The sequence below is a fragment of the Chlorocebus sabaeus genome, chromosome 17 (genome assembly GCF_047675955.1).
Source record: "Chlorocebus sabaeus isolate Y175 chromosome 17, mChlSab1.0.hap1, whole genome shotgun sequence".
Lineage (NCBI taxonomy): Eukaryota > Metazoa > Chordata > Mammalia > Primates > Cercopithecidae > Chlorocebus > Chlorocebus sabaeus.
In genome coordinates this window covers 36,788,345-36,807,726 of record NC_132920.1, presented here as the reverse complement: position 1 = coordinate 36,807,726, position 19,382 = coordinate 36,788,345, and the positions used below count along the sequence as shown (strand labels likewise).

The 19,382-nt window shown below is 48.7% G+C and overlaps 1 protein-coding gene and 1 pseudogene across 2 annotated transcripts in view; both read right to left on the bottom strand.

The window, feature by feature from the left end:
- CDKN1A (cyclin dependent kinase inhibitor 1A) overlaps positions 1-1,093 on the bottom strand; it is an 8,650-nt gene extending 7,557 nt beyond the window's left edge. Inside the window, exon 1 of one of the 2 annotated variants that reach the window (XM_007972779.3) lies at positions 986-1,093. The gene's annotated coding sequence lies outside the window, so the exon portion shown is untranslated. Of the gene's footprint in view, positions 1-844 lie in introns of both variants that reach the window. The other variant, XM_007972780.3, reaches the window with a different exon arrangement.
- A 3,631-nt stretch (positions 1,094-4,724) lies between these two features.
- Positions 4,725-6,515, bottom strand: LOC103221584 (cytosol aminopeptidase pseudogene; annotated as a pseudogene).
- Between the last annotated feature and the right edge of the window lie 12,867 nt (positions 6,516-19,382).

The window sequence follows — 19,382 nt, the reverse complement described above, 5'->3', positions numbered from 1 at the left end:
CGAGGGCAGGCTGGGCCGTGATTCTCCCGGCCGCGGTGGGAAAGAGTTAGAGGAGACCCTTGCCATTCCCCGACTGACAGGCTGGTTGGAGCCCGCCCAGGGCAGAGTCGTGACTCCCCGAACCCTAGGGCGCGCCGCGAAGCGGGGACCCGACGCGGTGTCCTGGACCTCCGGTGCCCTGCTTCCCTGGGAACAAGCTGTTCCAGCCAAATAGGTCACTGTGCCGATGGGAGGACGAAGACTGCGGCGGGGCAGGGGAGAGGGCTTCGGGAGTCCCACTGTACCCCTTCCCGGGCGGGGTTCTGACCTCATACAGTCCGTTCCCTGGGGTCTCCTTGTCACAATGAGTCACCTCCTCGCTTGTCCTTAGGGGACGTGTCCTGGCACATTCCCAAGGGCCGGGAAACAGCCCGCGCTGACCTCAGTGCCCAGCAAGGTGGTGGACACAGTGGCGTAGAGGACCTGAACCTGGGACCTGGGCCAGGGCGGCGCCAGTTGGATCCGAGAGCCGCCTAGGACCGATCCTACGAATTTACTCCACTCCGCTTTCCTCGCCCCTCCTGGGCCCCTCCAGGGACACGGACTTCATCCCCAGGCCGCGAGCAAACTGCGCCTGGGGCCTGCAGCCAACCGCAGCCAAAGGCGAGCTCTCAGAGCGGTCCGGTCCACGCCCTCCCTCGCCCCAGCTGGGTTTCCAGGGGCGGGGAGCGTGACCGGGGATCCCTGTACTGGTAATCCCGCTCTCTGCCCGGGGTCTCCGGCACATCCCGACCCCCGTCACCCGCGCACTTACAGATACCGTGTGCGCAAGCCGAGCGCGCACCGACCCACGCCCGTCATTCACCTGCCACAGAAACACCTGTGAACGCAGCGCACACCCGCGAACACGCATCCTCGCGGACACGCACGGACACACGCGGGCACGCTCCGCTCGGCTCTGGGCCGCCGGCCCGGGGTCCCCTGTTGTCTGCCGCCGCTCTCTCACCTCCTCTGAGTGCCTCGGTGCCTCGGCGAATCCGCGCCCAGCTCTGGCCCCACAAGGAACTGACTTCGGCAGCTGCTTACACCTCAGCTGGCGCAGCTCAGCGCGGCCCTGATATACCACCGCCCCGCCCGGGACCGCCTCAAGGAGGCGGGACCCGCGCTCGGCCCACCGCGCCGCCCGGGACCGCCCTCCCCGGGGCCCAGGCTCCTGGCTGCCCAGCGCCGAGCCAGCTGAGCCTGGCCGAGTTCCAGCAGGCCAGCCGGTCCGGAACCTCGCGTGCTGCAGGAGGGCACTTCCCTCCTCCCCCAGTCCCTCGCCTGCGTTAATGCGCTGGACATATTTCCCCACGAAGTGAGCCACAAATCTGGCTTTTTTTACTTGGAGAATGAGTTGGCACTCCCCAGGAGGACACAGCACTGTTAGAATGAGCCCCCTTTCTGGCCCACCGTTGACCCACTCTGGGGGTCGGGGAGTCCGACCTGGCAGGCAAGGATTTACCCAATGCAGCTGAAAAGATCAGGAGGAAGACATTAATAAATAAAAATTTATAAATAATAAAAACTATGCACCTCTCTGCAATTTCCAGAAAAGTTCTATAATATCACCTCTATTCCCACTGATCCCTCACTAGGTCACCTCTCCCAGAAGCATCTGGAGCACCTAGACACCCCAACAAAGCATCTTGAGGCCGGAATGCTTTTCCAGTCCCGTTTATTTCACAGATGAGGAAATTGAGGTCCACTGAACTTAAGTATACAAAGTTGTTGATTGTCACATGCTTCCAGGAAGGAGAGAATTGGAGACACTACCAGAAAAGGGCAACCTGATCTCCAGGGAAACTGAATAATTGGACATTGAACCAATCTCTGTACACCCTACACTCACCTCAACAGACGAAACCCCTGTGGTTGCAGCAGCTTTGTCGGCCAGGAAGGGGAGGGTTTGACCAGTGAGTTGTCTGTCTCCTGAATACTCCCCACATAGCCCCTGTACACTTCTGGGGAAACTGGGGCTCAGAGAAGTCTAGTGACCTAACTCCGATCATGCAGCAAAGAAATGACTATAGTTGGAACACAGGCCTTTTGCCTCCTGCCCAGGACTCTCTGCTTGTCATCCTTTATTTCTGTGGCTCCAGAATGACAAAAATGCCAAATAACCCTCATTTGCAGATGGTTTATGGAGATGACATAAATAAAGGACAATTCTGGAAGTGTCTACTGGTGCTTCTGACAGACACAGAGATGAATGACAAGTCTATCCGCTCCCATCTACCGCACACCCCTGCCCTCCCTTGGACTTCACCTTTGCCTCCTTTCTGAGCCTGAAACATTTGCAGTTTTGCTTTTAAAAAATTGCAGAGGATGGATTGTTCATCTGAACAGAAATCCCACTAAAAAACAGAACCCAGGCTTGGAGCAGCTACAATTACATCTCAGGCTGCTCAGAGTCTGGAAATCTCTGCCCAGACATGCCCAGTCTTCTTCCTTTAATGCAGCTGACCTCGGGGAGGACAGGCTTCTTTCTCCTTTGCTGTGGGGATGGGAGCCCGTAGGGGTGGGAGGACACAGCAGCAGACCCCCTCGGCCTGCCTGGTCCTAGAGTCAGGCCAGGATTGTGGCTAAACCCCAGAAAGGCCACAGCACAGCCTCAGGACCCTACTCTAAGCCCCACTGCTGTCTGCACCTTCCCTCCTATACATCCAAACCATCCAAAGGGTGGGTTGTCAAATGTCCAGCAGAGGACAGGCATCTCCTCCCACTGCCTTGAAGCCCCTCTGCTTTCAGGCATTTCAAATAGACTAGACATTGTCTGTTTACTTTGGGGGAAAAATTTTTTTTTAATAAAGGCTTGTAATGAATTATTTACAGTTTTGTGGTACTGAGCTTCACAATGAAATAATTCTTTTTGTTGTTGTTTTTGGGAAATAATATTTTTTATAATTTCTAGCTCACCACCACCACCACATTCAATATTTCTTAAGTACCTACTAAGTGTCTAGTACTATTCAGTGCTTTAAAAAAAAGTTTGCAACCATGCACTTGAATGTGTACACAGACACACTCTAAGGGAGGACCTCTGCCCTGAGGAAGGCAAGGGAGCAGGTTGTTAGAAGTCACACACAAAATCTGACTCCCAGCACACATTCACACAAGCACACATGCACCAGATCCCAGCCCTGTCCCAAGGATCGGCCAGCAGATCACACACCCTATTCAGAGTAACAGGCCAAGGTCTACCTGGGGTCTCTAGAGGTCTCCTGTCTCCTACCATCCCCTTCCTCACCTGAAAACAGGCAGTCCAAGGACAAAATAGCCACCAGCCTCTTCTATGCCAGAGCTCAACATGTTGGGACATGTTCCTGACGGTCAGAAAGCCAATCAGAGCCACAGCCTGCTGCCCAAGCATGTTCCCAGGAAGCAGGCAGCATAGGGATGGAGGGAGGCTCAGCATGGGGAACAAGAGCGCCCAGACCAGCCCCCTCCCCAGACTGCGGTGGAGCAGCATGGGGTAGGGGAATGGTGAAAGGTGGAAAGCCCAAACCTGAAGAAGGAGGATGTGAGGAAGGCTCAGTGGTGGCTGCAGGAGCTGCCTAGGAAGGGAGAGGAAGTGCTGGAACAATGTCACCATTTCTCAGAAAGAGACTGGGGAGTCCCAAATAGGGGCAGTCAGCTTTCAGAGGAATTCACCTCCACACAGGCTCCCAAGAAGTGAGACCCCAGAGAAGAGGCGGAACAAAGATAGAACATTATTGAGCAGAAGCAGCCTTGGCTTTTTGTTTTCATTTTGTTTTTCTGTTTTGTTTTGTTTTTTGAGACCAAGTCAGCAGTGGCGCAATCTCAGCTCACTGTAGTCTGCGCCTTCCAGGTTCAAGCAATTCTTCTGCCTCAGCCTCCCAAGTAGCTGGGATTGCAGGCATGCGCCACCGTGCCCAGCTAATGCTTGTATTTTTTTTTTTTCCACAAAAAGTTGGATTTCTTGTTTCTGACAATTGCATAGTAATTTTCAGTTTGCTCATGTTCCTAGCATCACAAATCTGAAGTACAATTTTGCTTCTCAATTAAAAACATACTGGCTGGGCGTGGTGGCTCACACCTGTAATCCCAGCACTTTGGGAGGTCGAGGCGGGTGGATCACAAGGTCAGGAGTTTGAGACCAGCCTGGCCAATACGGTGAAACCCCGTCCCTACTAAAAATGCAAAAATCAGCCGGGCATGGTGGTGGGCGTCTGTAGTCCCAGCTATGCAGGAGGCTGAGTGAGGAGAATCACTTGAACCTAGGAGGTGGAGGTTGCAGTGAGCCAAGATGGCGCCACTGCACTCCAGCCTGGGCGACAGAGCAAGACTCCATCTCAAAAAAAAAAAAAAAAAAAAAAAAAAAAAAACATAAATCTTTGTGTAAAATGAAAAAAAAAAAATCAAGGCATAAAAATTTCATTGTGGGCTGGGCGCAGTGGCTCAAGCCTGTAATCCCAGCACTCTGGGAGGCCGAGGCGGGCGGATCACGAGGTCAGGAGATCGAGACCATCCTGGCTAACACGGTAAAACCCCGTCTCTACTAAAAAAATACAAAAAACTAGCCGGGCGAGGTGGCGGGCGCCTGTAGTCCCAGCTATTCGGGAGGCTGAGGCAGGAGAATGGCGTAAACCCGGGAGGCGGAGCTTGCAGTGAGCTGAGATCCGGCCACTGCACTCCAGCCCGGGCGACAGAGCAAGACTCCGTCTCAAAAAAAAAAAAAAAAAAAAAAAAAAAATTTCATTGTGTTCTACATTTTTAAATACCATCCTTTGTCTCCTTTAAAAGATTTTCACCCATTCATTCAAAAATCTTTTAAGTTCAACTGTCCAATTTAAGACAGAGTGAAGACATTTTTGAGTATCTGAACTAAGCATTGTCTTGACTGAAACGAAGTAAGAAATCTGTGAGAGTTCTGTGGGCCTCCCGGTCATGCCTTTCCGTAGATAGGGAACCTCATCTTTGTTGGTCATCATGCCTGCTGTGTCTAAATGTGCCCACTTAGGATGAGTCACGAATTCTTTCAGGAATGCCGCAGCTGTACATGCCCCCGCAGATCTATATTTTCCAATGTTGTTAACATCCGCCAGCTGGCAATCTACAATCTGTCTTATATAATGTTTGAAGAGAGGCATCCTCCAGATGCAGTCCCCTGTTTCAATGCTGGCCTCAAAGAGCTTGTTCCAGAGCCAGGATAAATTGGTAAAGACCCCAGTGGCACCTGACCCCAAAGCTACACCGTAATGTTGAGGTGGTGGCATTAAGGATGATCTTCGGGTTAAACGTGTGCACGTAACAGAGCGCATCAGCCAGTATGGGCCTCCCCTCAGCATCAGTGTTATCAACCTGGATAGTCTTCCCGTCCCTGGCTCTAGCAACATCCCCCAGCTTGTTGACCTTGCTGCTAGGCATATTTTTCACAAAGAGGGGCCAGACCTGTAATATTAATGGGTAAATTGAGCTTTGCAGCAGACACAATGCCTGAGCATATAGTTGCAGCGCCTCCCATGTCAGCCCTCATGAGGTCCATATTTGCAGAAGCCTTGGTGGAGATACCACCACTATCAAAAGTAATTCCTTTCCCAACAAACACCAGGGGTGGTTCGTTTGCATTGGGGCTGCCTTTGTAGTGAATTTCCAAGAAGACTGGGGGCTCGTCAGATCCTTTGGCCACACTGAGGAATGATCCCATTGCCTGTTCCTCAATCCAAGACCTGCGTCTGATATGAACCTCAGTTTTACTATTAGCACTTTTGAGATTCTTCTCAATAATTTCAGCAAATCTGGTTGGCATCATCTCGTTGGCTTGTGTCTCCATCAAGTGGCGTGCCAAGTTCTGCCCACAAGCAAACAGGACTCCTTTCTGCCTCCTGAGCCCCACTTCCATAGAGCTTCACCGACATGACCACCTTCTTCTTTTGCTTTAGGTCATCGTATTCATAGAGACCAAGCACCGCTCCCTCCTCAGCAGCTGGAGCGTCTCCACAGGGATCCACCTCCACGGAAGAGAGCTCCAGGTCTTGAATCTGCCTGCATCCCGCTGCAAGAGCAGCTCTGATGTTTTTTTTGCCTTCACGCCAGTTTTCCTGTTTGTCGATTCTGACTGCCTTTATGCTGAGGCCAACTAGCACCACGCTGGGGAAGTCCTGATGCAGACCATAAAAGGTTCAAGTCTTGCCTGCAAAAGGTTCAAGTCTTGCCTGCCTTCAGAGGTGGTCCAGATATGTTCAAAGTTCCTCTCAGCTTTCCAGCTATCAATTTATCAAAATTCTCTCCTGCACTTGTGAACAGTGGCACACCATCTTCTTTTTCTTTGGAACAGATTCCTAAAACAAGGCCCTTCGTCATGTCTGCGGCAGAGAGACCCCAGCTCCCGAAACATCTCACGGCCAGAAGTCGGATGACGACTCACCCCGCCTAATGTTTGTATTTTAGTAGAGACAGGATTTCACCATGTTGGCCAAGCTGGTCTCCAACTCCTGACCTCAGGTGATCCACCTGCCTCTGCCTCCCAAAGTGCTGAGATTACAGGCGTGAGCCACCATGCCTGGCTTTTTTTTTTTTTTTTTTTTTTTAATAGAAGAATGACTTTGAGAACTAACACCCTGACCTGCTGGGAGCTTTACCCAGTCAACATAAGGATCTGGACTGAGCATACATTAAGGCAGGGAAATTTGTGACAGAAGTTGTGCAACACAAACACTTCCAGATTCCCAAGGCTACTACTGCCTAAGCCTGAAATTTCACCATTAGAAATTCATTTCTTTAGGTTGGTCTGAGTGCAGTGGTGTTTACAACTAATTGATCACAACCAGTTACAGGTTTATTTGCTCCTTCTCCACTCCCACTGCTTTATTTGACTAGCCTTAAAAAAAATTGAAAATAAAAATAAATAGGCCTGGCCAGGCATGGTGGCTCATGCCTGTAATCCCAGCACTTGAGAGGCCAAGGCAGGTGGATCACCTGAGTTCAGGACTTTGAGACCAGCCTGGCCAACATGGTGAAACCCGTCTCCACTAAAAACTACAAAAAAATTAGCCAGGCATAGTGGCAGGCACCTGTAATCCCAGCTACTTGGGAGACTGGGGCAGGAGAATTGCTTGAACCTGGGAGGCGGAGGTTGCAGTGAGCCAAGATTGCGCCATTGCACTCCAGCCTGGGTGACAGAACGAAACTCCATCTCATAAATAAATAAATAAATAAATAGGCCTGGCATGGTGGCTCACACCTGTAATTCCAGCACTTTGGGAGGCTGAGGCAGGCGGATAATTTGAGGTCAGGAGTTCGAGACCAGCTTGACCAACATGATGAAACATGATGAAACCCCCATCTCTGCTAAAAATTCAAAAATTAGCCAAGTATGGTGGTACATGCCTATAATCTCAGCTACTTGGGAGACTGAGGCAGGAGAATCGCTTGAACTCAGGAGGCGGAGGTTGCAGTGAGCTGAGATTGCGCCATTGCACTCCAGCCTGGGCAACAAGAGCAAAACACTGTCTCAAAAAAATAAAGAAAAGAAAAGAAAAGACGTGTATTCTTACTGTGAGGCTCTGTTCCTCATTAAATGTGATCTTAAAAGCAAAGTGCTTAGCCTGGCACATAGAAATCACTCCATGAATATTAGTTATAATGATAATTGCTGTGCAAACATCCCCAGGAAAGGCATCCCTTGGAATTTAGTAATTATCTTTATTTTAGTGGATATCTTAGGTAGGTTTCCCAGAAAACACATAAGAGTTTTGCTTGAAGGAAGTTTATTGGGGAGTGCATTCACAATCAACACTTGTCTGGATATAAAAGAAACAGAATTGGGCAGAGAGAAGAACTGGGGTCTGCTGGAGGCTGGAGACCCAGAGAGGCCTTGGCTGATCCCACCAGGACCCCTGAAGCTGGGATGGTCCTGCAGAGTTCGCTGAGTTGAAGCAAGAGAGCTAGGTCCTTACACCCTGGGTTTCCGAACAGTCATCTGGATGTGTATGTGGCTGCCCCTGCAGTAGGGAAGTGCATGACCTCAGGCAAGAGAGCTTCCTCCTCTAAGGCCAGGGAAGGACTTGGCTGTAAGCATCAGGAGCCAACACTCATGGCAGCCACTGTGGAGGACAAGTGCCTGTCTCTTGCAGAAGGTTCTGGGTGGTGCAGTGCAGAGGGAGTAAGTTGATCAGATCATTTAGGGACTAGAAGGCAGTGAGGAAATGCTGTGAACAGAGGCCACCTGAGAGTTGAAGGCCTCTTTGTGCTTTTGCACAAATCTTCCTCTCTGAGTGTCCTTGACCAACTTGCCCCATCTCCACTGCATTCTCCACCTTTTGAATTCCTATTGATTCTTCATGACCCAACACATGTGACTTGGGGTGAGGCCTTCTCCGGGCTCCCTCTAATTCCCGGAGCTCCCACTGAGCAAGACTCTCCACTGTGCTTTGCCCACCTGCTTGGTTTATGTGTCTACTGAATCCTCTCAGCTGGGCACCTGGAGGGGCTGAGCCCATATTTTATTCATCTTTGTACCTTGGAGAGGTCTACCAGTTTCAGCTGGGAACTCAGTGAATGTTTATTGAAGGGTCATTTTTGGCCTGTACTCTGAGGTTAGGCTTCAGTGCTGCTGCTTCCGAACCCTGTCTTTTATTTATTCATTTGTCTATTCATTCATTCATTCATTTGTTTTAACAAATAATTAACACTCACTGCTTAAACCAAAAACTAGAATATTACAAATCACTGACACTTTCTTGTGTGTTCCGCCCCTACCCGAAAGTGAGTACTACCTTGCATTTTATCTACAACTTTCTTTTGTTTTAAATAGTTCTATCACATGTGGCCAAGACAGTAATGCTCAGCCATTTTTCCAGATGTTCTCCAACATTTCCCAGCCCCACTTACAGTGTAGGTGGGGTCATGTGACTGGTTCTAGCTGATGAAATGTGAACATAAGTGACATTTGTCTTTTTAGAGCTAAGGCCAGGTAAAATTCTCGAGCCTTTCTGTCCTTCACAGTTGTGGCAAAAGTGAGGTCTCGTGTCTCAGATGGTGCCATGGTGCCACTACAACATGGTGGAGCCTCCATCAGCCTGGATCCCTGAGTGAATGTGTGGAGCAGAGTGCCCCAGCAACTTCTATGGGATATGTATAGAAGAAAAAAGTAACCATTTGTGTGTGAAGTCACTGAAATGTACAGGTTATTTGATACTGAAACATAACCTAACCTAATATTTATGCATATGGTTGTGGATGGTTGTGGTTTGTGGAAGTCAATGTCACCCAGTGAGGTATACCTCTGGGTATTCACACTCCTTTGTAGTTGCCTCCCCTTGAACATTTCTGGCTTGTGACTCTTTTAGCCAATAGAATGGGACAGAAGTAACCCTGTGCCCATTCCAGACCTAAGCCTTAAGAAGGTATAATAATTTCTGTTGCTTTTGGATTCTTAGGGACCTTAAGCCACCATGTAAGAAGTTCGATTACTCTGAGACCATCATGCTGTGAGAAGTCTTGTGGAGAGGTCACATGCAGGATAACCAAGGCCCCCTAGCTAAGAGTTCCAGCAGATCTCCCAGCAAACAGTCATCATCAACTTGCCAGCCATAAGAGAACCATCTTGAGAGTCGACCCCCAGCTCCAGTTGAACCTCCACAGGTGGAGCCAAACCCCTGACTGAATTATATAATGTGAGCAAACAAAAGATCGTGGTTGTCACTGTGTTTTAACATGATTTGTTAGGCAGCAATATATAATTTAAACATGGTTCAATCATTTTCCGATTTTTATTTTTATTTACCTATTTGTTTTGAGACAGGGCCTCACTTTGCCGCCCAGGCTGGAGTACAGTGGTGTGATCATGGCTCACTGCAGCCTTAACCTCTCAGCCTCAAGCAATCCTTGCACTTCAGCCTCCCAAGTAGCTGGAACCACAGGTACACACCATGGTGCCTGGCTAATTTTTTTTTTCAATAGAGATGGTGTCTCCCTATGTTACCCAGGCTGGTCTCAAACTCCTGGGCTCAAACTTCAGCCTCAGCCTCCCAAAGTCTTGGGATTACAGGCATGAGCCACAATGCCCGACCCATTTTCAGTTTTTTAAATATCCAATGATTCGTTCTCCTATCAATGGGCATTTGGGTTACCGCCAGTTTTTGTTATTATACATAGGGCTACTATAAGTATTTTTATTCATGTCTCTAGGGCACATATGTAAGAGTTTCTGGATATACACCTAGGAGTCGGATTGCCCCATAATCACTCTGTCAGAAGAAGCGTGATTGAAGAAGTAGCCACACCAGGTATCTGGGCCTCACTGTCTATCTGTGCCTTTTAGGATTATTGGAACAAGTCTAAAACCCTGAACACATTGGGGATTATCATTGCTTGCATTTTTGTGTAGAACAAAAAGTAATTCAAAGAAATGAAGCCCTAATGGAGGAATTTCAACGATTGTGACACCTGAGAATAGACATTTGGCAGCAAAGGGAGCTGCTCACAGATTCTGAATTCAGTCCTTTGAGCTGCCTTCAAAGCTCCCAAGACACCCCCTCCAGGCCCCTTAGCCCACAATGGCCTTCTGGATGATCCCAAAATAATAGGAACTGTGCACTTTGATTTTTTTCCTTCTCTAACATATTTTTTAAGCCCTTTCCAAGAAAAAGCCTCAGCATAGGCTGAAGGGCTTGGGTTCGGGGCTTCTGATTGCACAGTAGTGTGGAATCTCAGTGATGTCAGGTTTCAGATCCATTCTCTCACTCCTCACCATCCATACACTCCTCCCTCTCCCATCCAGGACAGGTGTATTAGACTCTTATACAGACAGAGAAATGGAGCCCCTAGGAAGTGCTGGCTTCGGCTGAGGGGACACAGACCGGGGTCAGGGCAGATCCAGGGCTCTGGCTGTGGCCCCAGCCCTTCTGCTCCGCATCCCATCAGCTGCTTGTCCTTGCCTCTGCTTCCCTAGAGTGGCTCTAAGTGTCATCTGTAATCATAATGCCACTGGGGCCAGTGTGGAATGTGACCGCTGCAACCCCCACGCCCCAAATGCTAGTGGTCACACTGGAGCCAAGCTCAGAGCCAGGGAGGAGGTATTATTCCCTCTTCCCTATCCTCAGTGGTTTCTAACAACCCTGTACCTGCTGGGAGGAATCATTGCTGATGTCTCCTCCAACGTCCATCCTAGCAGCTTAGGATTGGACTTATGAAGAAAAGTCAGGGTGTGTGATAGGATGATATTAGCTCCTGTAATAAACAAACTCTCACATTTCAGTGACAAGCCAATACAAGTTTATTTCTCACTCACATATGAATCCAATAGAGGTATTCAGGTGGGCAGGTGGCTGCCCTCCATGTGGTGATTCAGGCTCTTAGGTTCTTTCCACCATGTGGCTCCACCATTCCCTGGGGACTCGTGATTTCTGATTCCAGCTGCAGGTAGGGGAAAGTGCCAGAGAAGCCATGTGCATTTCTTCACACCAGGCTCAGAAGGGACTGGCATCATCTCCCACCCACGTTCCATTGGTGAGAACTTGGATGCACCCCGGATGCACAGGTCAATGTAGTCCCCGGAGGTCCACACAGATTTGTGAGGACCCACTAGCCATCTCCATCACAGCTGGGAGCACGGCAGACGGGACTCCTTCCTCTCCCCTGTCTTCCGGTAAGAGGGTCTTTTCCTGCTGAGTCTCTGGACGCGGCCACAAGAATAAGAAGAGTGCCACCTGGGCAGAACATGAACTTGGACCTCAATATCTTCATGTCTAAAATGGGTGCTTTCATAGCTATAATCTTACCATTCCCCAGAGAGACTGAGAAAAATGAGGTAGGCATGATCCTCTTCAGTTCCCAAAGGAGGAAACCAGGCCACAAAGAGACAGTGAGACTAAAGTTACACAGCAGGACCCATTTCCTCCTTCTGGTACACAGCTTTTCCTTTTTCTTTCTAAACTAGTCAACATCAAAGTCTGAGAAGTCATTGGACTTAAATGCAAGAAAATCCCTTAGTCAGCAAATCCACCTGAAAATCCCCTGAAGGCCTGGGAGAAGGATTATTGAGAAGAAAAGTTATTTTACTGCCAGAAATGCAGGTACATAGACCCTGACAGTTTCTTTTCTTTTTCTTTCTTTCTTTTTTTTCTCTTTTGAGACGAAGTCTCGCTCTGTTGCCCAGGCTGGAGTGCAGTGGTGCAATCTCAGCTCACTGTAACCTCCACCTCCTGGGATCAAGCGATTCTCCTGCCTCAGCCTTCCCAGCAGCTGGGACTATAGGCACGTGTCACCATGCCCAGCTAATTTTTGCATTTTTAGTAGAGACAGGGTTTCACCATATTGGCCAGGCTGGTCTCGAACTCCTGACCTCATGATCCACCCACCTCAGCCTTCCAAAGTGCTGGGATTACAGGTGTGAGTCACTGCGCCCGGCCTGCCAGTTTCTTAATGGGGTGTGTGGGACTCCGGGAGGGTGGGGGCTTGCTGCAGTGAGACCTCAGGGCAAGCCCAATTCTCCTTTCTCCCTTTTGAATATGCCTGAAATCACCCCCATTGGACCTTCCTCCCTCTAGCTCAGTGATTCTCAACATAGGGGTGGGAGAACCCCTTGTGCCAAACGCTCAGGTCCTGTATACATATAGATTCTCTCTGCAAGAAGACACAAGAGGGGCCGCATACTGCATCACTCCTGTAATGCCAGCACTTTGAGAGGCCGAGGCAAGTGGATCACTTGAGCCCAAGAGTTAGAGACCAGCCTGGGCAACATGGTGAAGACCCATCTCTACAAAAAAATGCAAAAATTAGCCAGGTGTGGTGGTACCTGCCTGTGGTCCCAGCTACTGGGGAGGCTGAGGTAGGAGCTCAGGAGGTCGATACTGTGGTGAGCCAAGATTGTACCACTGCACTCTAGTCTGGGCAGCAGAGTGAGACCCTGTCTCAAAAAAAAAAAAAAAAAAAAAAGAGAGAGAGAGAGAGGGACAAGAAACGGTGGCAATGGCTGCCTCTGGAGAGAGGAGCAGGTCCACTGTGTTACCCCCTCCAGGGCACCATTAGGAAGTCTGGGTGGACAGCACTCCCTGGAGTTGTGCTGTGAACAGCCTATCTATCTTGGGGTGTAAAGTAGGCTTATTCCTCTTAATATATATTTTAAAATTGTTAATAACATCGTAGATAATAATTAACACAATTAAAATATATATCTCACGTGCCAGCCCTATCTGAACCCACTGAATTAAAATTGGATGAGGGACCGCCGGCTGCACAAGTGTACAGATATTTTGAAAAAGTCCCCCCAGGTGATTGAAAGCTCCCCACCCTCCATCCTCAAGGCTTGGGAAACCTGCTTTAGTCTCTCCTTGCACAGGCCCCTCTATCTCACTTCTAGAAGTCTCAGTGGACCCTTTCACCCCTGGGAGAGCGAGTGAACTAGGAATAGATTCTGCCACTGAGCAGGGAGGAGGGAAGGAAGGAAGGAGTCAGGGTTTGGGGTGGAAAGACTCAGGGCTGAGTGAGCAGGAGGCCAGTTCTGCCTCCTGGGGAGTCGGGGCCTCCCACTTCCCTGCAGCCCTGAAACGCCCTCCCCACACCCGTGCATCGCCTCGAATCAGCAACTCTGGCCGGCAGATCTCCCCCTGGCCTTGCCCGGGCTTGCCTTTTGTTGCATTGTTGCATCATCATGCGGCCTTGCCGGGTGCCAGCAGAGTGAGCCACCCACTCAACGCTGGAAGAAAACAGCTAATTATATCACCAAGAGACCCAGGGCATGTGGTCACTCTCAGCTGGCCCAGCCTGTTTCTACTTGCTTTTCATGATTGTTCTGAATTTTTCAAAATAACAGTAACTACCAACCAGGAAAAAAAAAAAAAAAAATCACCCCTGACTGTGGAGCGTGCTGCTGAAGTAAGAGCTTTGGTCTACCTGCTACTCTAGGAGAGACCCACACAGCCCTCTGAGCTCAGAAAACCAAAAGCCAGACTCCCAGGCTAGGGTTCAATAGACAAGCGGCTCTGAGACAGGATACATTGGAATCAGCAGAATCCGAAAGACAAGCATTGCTTTGACAGCATCACAGTAATTTATTTTTCCAAAAACTTTAAAATTCTATTTGTAGTTTAATCAAAAGTGCAGAGCGTTTTGTTTGCCCATAGTTTCCTGTATTTATTTGTTGAGTAGATAATACATTCCATGGTCCACAGTCAAAAGATGCAAAAGGCTATTCGGTGAAAACTCTCCCTCCTACCCCTACCCTCCAGCTACCCGTTTTCTTCCCAGAGACTGTGACTGCTGGCTTGTGTCCCCTTCCCAGAGATAGTCTAAGAACATCCAGGTCCTTCAGCTAAAACCCTTGGGCACAGATGGGTTGCAGAATCTAGAACTTTTCCCATTTTAGACAGGTAATAAAGTGCATACAGCCTGTATTCCACAACACCAGCAGGCTCCGCCTAGGGAGACCAGTCATCCCAGTTTGCCCCAGACTGTTCCAGTTCCACGTCCAGGGAACCCCTTCAGTCCTAGGCAAACCAAGGCAGTAGGTCCCATTAGGTGTGGGCTGTGATGTGTTCATACTAACAGGGATAATTAAAAACTGCAAATGGCTTCACATTCTTTTAGCTCTGGTTTTGCTACCAGATAAATTTGCCACAAACCAAAGAAAAAAAGTTTTGGTTTCCAGAGTCTTTTGGATTTGGGAATTGTGGATGAGGGACTGGGGAACTATAGGCAATATACATATATTTTTAATTTGCTTGAATGGAAACACAGTGTTGGGCACATTGTTTTTTCACTCAATTTATCTGAGTGGCTTTCCACCTCAGTACATAGAAATCCTGCCTTTTCCTTTTTGCTGCTGCGTTGGACTTCATCACATGGGTGAACATTTAGGATGTCTCCAGTTTTTCGTTGTTACAAACACATATAGTTTTACATGATGCTAACAACATGGGCAGAGGAGGAATGGGATCTTCTTTTTTTTTTTTTTTTTTTTTTTTGGAGATGGAGTCTCACTCTGTCACTCAGGCTGGAGTGTCGTGGCACAATCTTAGCTCACTGCAGCCACCGCCTCGCGGGTTCAAGCGATTCTCCTGCCTCAGCCTCCTGCGTAGGTGGGATTACAGGTGTCCGCCACCACACCTAGCTAAAGTTTTTGTATTTTTAGTAGAAATGGAGTTTCACCATGTTGGACAGGCTGGTCTCGAACTCCTGACCTCAGGTGATCCACCCGCCTCGGTCTCCCAAAGTGCTGGGATTACAAGCATGAGCCACCGCGCCCAGGCAGGGATCTTCGTTCCTAATGCTTGTTTATGACCGAAAGTTTAAGTCCAAGCCTGCTCAGAAGTTGGGGGGCAGAAACAAGACCTACTGAGGTCTCCCAGACCAGTTGCCCCGCCCATGCACCCACATCACAGAGTCACTCCCATTCAGAATGATTTTTCCAAACAAGAAGACAACTTACATTCAGACCTACTGTATTAGTCAGGGTTCTCCAGAGAAACAGAACCAATACAAGAATATATTCAGATAGATATAGACATAGATAGATAGATAGATAGATAGATAGATAGATAGATAGATAGATAATGTTCCTCAATTTTATGATAAAGTAAAAAATTCATAAGCCAAACCATCATAAGTCAGAGACTATCCATCTATATATAGGCTCACATGGGCAAAAATACCACCCAGGGAGGGTCTCTGGTTGACCAGGTCCAGTTAATGAAAGGGGCTAGATTTCAGCTGATGGGGCTGTGGAAATATGAATTGGGAGCCCTCTTCCTAAAACCAAGAGAAGATCCATCCATGTGTGGTGGGGCTGAAGTTTATGCAATGATAGAGGCCTTCTTCACGAAAAAGAAGGCAATTATACTGGGCGCCTCCATCCAAATGAGAGTCCTAGAAGCTTCGTTTCATCAGTTTCACCATTAACCCACCTCTGCGTGTGGCTGAATAAAGATCAGGGAAGTAGCGGTCTCTGAGGGGCGTGGGTAACACCTGGGGAGCCACAGTTCTAAAACTTGAAGGACCAGAATAGCCCGGGCTGAAGGAGGACAGAGGAGAGGCAAGAGAGAGAGAATAGGGCCATCCTGCAGTGCCCACCACAACCATCTGTGCATCCTGGACCCCAGGCTGGTACTACACAGGGTACTGTGCGATTCCTCACCCTCATTCTCTGCCTCCACCAAGAGTAACAGGCTGGGCGTGGTGGCTCATGCCTGTAATCCCAGCACTTTGGGAGGCCGAGGCGGGCAGATCACTTGAGGTCAGGAGTCCAAGAACCAGCCTGGCAAACAAGGCGAAACCCTGTCTCTACGAAAAATACAAATACTAGCTGGGTGTAGTGGTGGGCGTCTGCAATCCCAGCTACTTGGAAGGCTGAGACAGGACAATCGCTTGGACCCAGGAGGCAGAGGTTGCAGTGAGCTGGGATCGTGCCACTACACTCCAGTCTTGGCGACAGAGCAAGACTCTGTATCCAAAATAAATAAATAAATAAATACAGAGTAATAATAAAAATTAAAGTAGTTCACACTTACTGAGGACTGGTTCTAAGTACTTCATCCATAGTTACTTGGTTAATTTTCACCATTACGCATTTCGGGAATGAGGCACCATTACTTTTATCCCCATTTTACAGATTAGGAAACTGAGGTAGAGATAGAGATGAAACCACTTCCCAAACTAGACAGAAACAGAACAAGGATTTGAACCCAGACAGGCTGGCTCCAGAGGCAAAGCTCTTAACCACTAACGACAATAACCACTAACGACAATAACCACTGACACTCAGGTTGTGATTATCCTGTATCGGTTGTTCTTCTGAGTGTTCACATGTATCAGCTCAACTAATTGTTACAGGTACTGTTATTATCTCCATTTTACGGATGAGGCAACTAAGACACAGAAAGGTCAAGCCATTTGCCCAGGTCACACAGGTGCAGAAAAAGAATTTGAAACCAGGCAGTGTAGTTCCAGAGTCCTTGTCCTTCTGCACTGAACTGTACCTCTGTGCCATGTCTAGAGCTAAGAGCAACGACAACTATGGCTTCCAGCCTCCACATCACATGTGGTGTCATCACTGGAGAATTTAATAAGCACTCAATAAATAATCAATGAATCTTCCTCTGAAACAACCCTTTTCATGATATTAAAAAAATCATATTCCAAGTTCATTGAAGAACATCTGAAGACTATAGAAAGGCTCCAAGAAGAAATGCAAGTCACCCTCGATACAGCAGGGATAAGCACCACTAATGTTTTGATGTCTTTCCAGCTATTGTTACAAAATAGGGATCTTACTCTATGTTCTATTTTTTATTCACTTATCAACAGATCACAAACATTTTCCCATGCCATTACATTTTTTTCCCTCAACTTCCACAGAGGAGTGCTCTGTGATTGCCTATGAACCAGAACGCCCCCCACAAATAGCCCCCTCCTCAGGCACAGACTCCTACTCCCCAAAATATGCCCATGCTATACACTGAGACCTTTTTTACTTCCTGTCATCTCTGGAAAGCTTGTGTAATCCCTCTACCCTCCTTCTTAGAGTCAAGGTCTCCTCCACTTCTGCCAAGGACATGTCCCATCCTTCCCAGCACCCTCTACCTCTTCTATCATGTTTCCCCCTCACTAAGTCACTGACCCTTCTCACACCCTCCACCCAGGATCAGAACTATTCTATCCTGTGCCCCATTCCCACAGGTCTTGCTAGAGACAATCTAATTCTGTCAGCAAGCTGGCATTAGGCAATGTCTGTTGCAATGCACAGAGTGACAGGCAAGACAATGCCAGTGAAGGTGCTGGAGGCTGCAGCGTGGGAGTCCTTCCCAGGGACACAGGTGCATTTTGAACATGGGTCTTTGAGGTACAAAGCCTTAACCTAAAAGGGGACTCTCCTGGTATCATTTCAGGCTACCAGGCAGGGCCTGCAAGTGCTATTTTGGTGCAGGGAGCTCTTTTGATGTACCTTCAACCCCAACAGGGAGGCGGAGGCCTAATCCACCCCTAGGGTGGGGCAGCCTTGGCGCCTTGCCCTATTAGGAGGGAATGAAAGGCTTTTGAAGGTTGTAGCTCAAGACGGGTGGCTTCTTGATTCCAACCACGGTGTCTCAGCCAGGATGGGAAATAAAGCAGGGTGTGCAGACAGCTGACAAGAGAGGAGGAGTCTGGGTAGGGGAAGCAGGGGGATAGGACTCCTCCCAGACCTGATCTGTCTGACCTGGACTTCTCTGGCATCGCTGCCATAACAGCACCTACGCTCATATGTTTTTGTAAGGATCAGATGAGGTAAGTACAGTAAAAGTGCTTTGCCAAGGGTAAAACCCCAAAGTCAGGTGTGGTTAGGCCTCTCTGCTTCTTTCCTTTTTTTGGAAGGTGTTGACAGCTCCTCATTGTTCTTAAGGCGTTTCCTCCCTGAAACACATTTCACCCTCTAGACAGGAGGTGGGGGACTTGGTATTCAGGGAGGCACACCTGGGTTCCCTTAGCTCCAGGCCACTGCAGCTCCCATCTCTATTCCCGCACAGCAGCTCAGGTTTTGTGTTTTTTGAGACAGAGTTCCGTTCTGTGGCACAGGCTGTAGTGCAGTGGCGCGATCTCAGCTCACTGCAACCTCCCCCTCCCATGTTCAAGCGATTCTCCTGCCTCAGCCTCCCGAGTAGCTGGGATTCCAGGCGTGCACCACCATGCCCAGCTGACTTTTTGTGTTTTGGTAGAGATGGGGTTTTACTATGTTGGACAGGCTAGTCTCAAACTCCTGACCTCAGGAGTTTGGTCAGTGATTCACCTGCCTCAGCCTCCCAAAGTGCTGGGATTACAGGCGTGAGCCCTGCACCTGGCAGCAGCTCAGGTTTTATAACTGGTGTTTACTGGGGTCCCAGGCATAATTCATCTTAACAATGTATAGGGTGACTAACTGTTCGGGATTGCACAGAATTGAGGGGCTTCCAAGGGCACAGGACTTTCAGTGCTAAAACTGTGCCAGTGCTGGGCACACAGGGATGGCTGGTCATTCTAGGTGTAGGTAGGGAGGTGTAGGTCAGATGTGGGTGTGATTTTTTTTGGCGTGGTACATATAAGTAGTGTGTGCTGAGGTGTGGTTACACGTGTGATTATTCATGTTTGGCGTAGAGGGTTTAGTGTGGATCTGGTGGCATGTTTGGATTTGTGTGTTGGATTTACTTTGCTATGTATGTGTCCATGTTGTTTGTAAGATGCATGCATATGTTAGGGCTTGTATATATGGTGTGTTGGATTTGGTGTACATGGGTAACCTTCATAAGCATGCCATTTGTGTGTGATGAACGTGTTTTTTCAGCAGTGGTGTAAATGTATGTTTTGTATTTGGTATAGTGTGGAATGTACGTGTCATTCGTGTGAGGACGGAATAATGCCCGTGGTGTATATGTGTCTGGTGTGAAACTCGG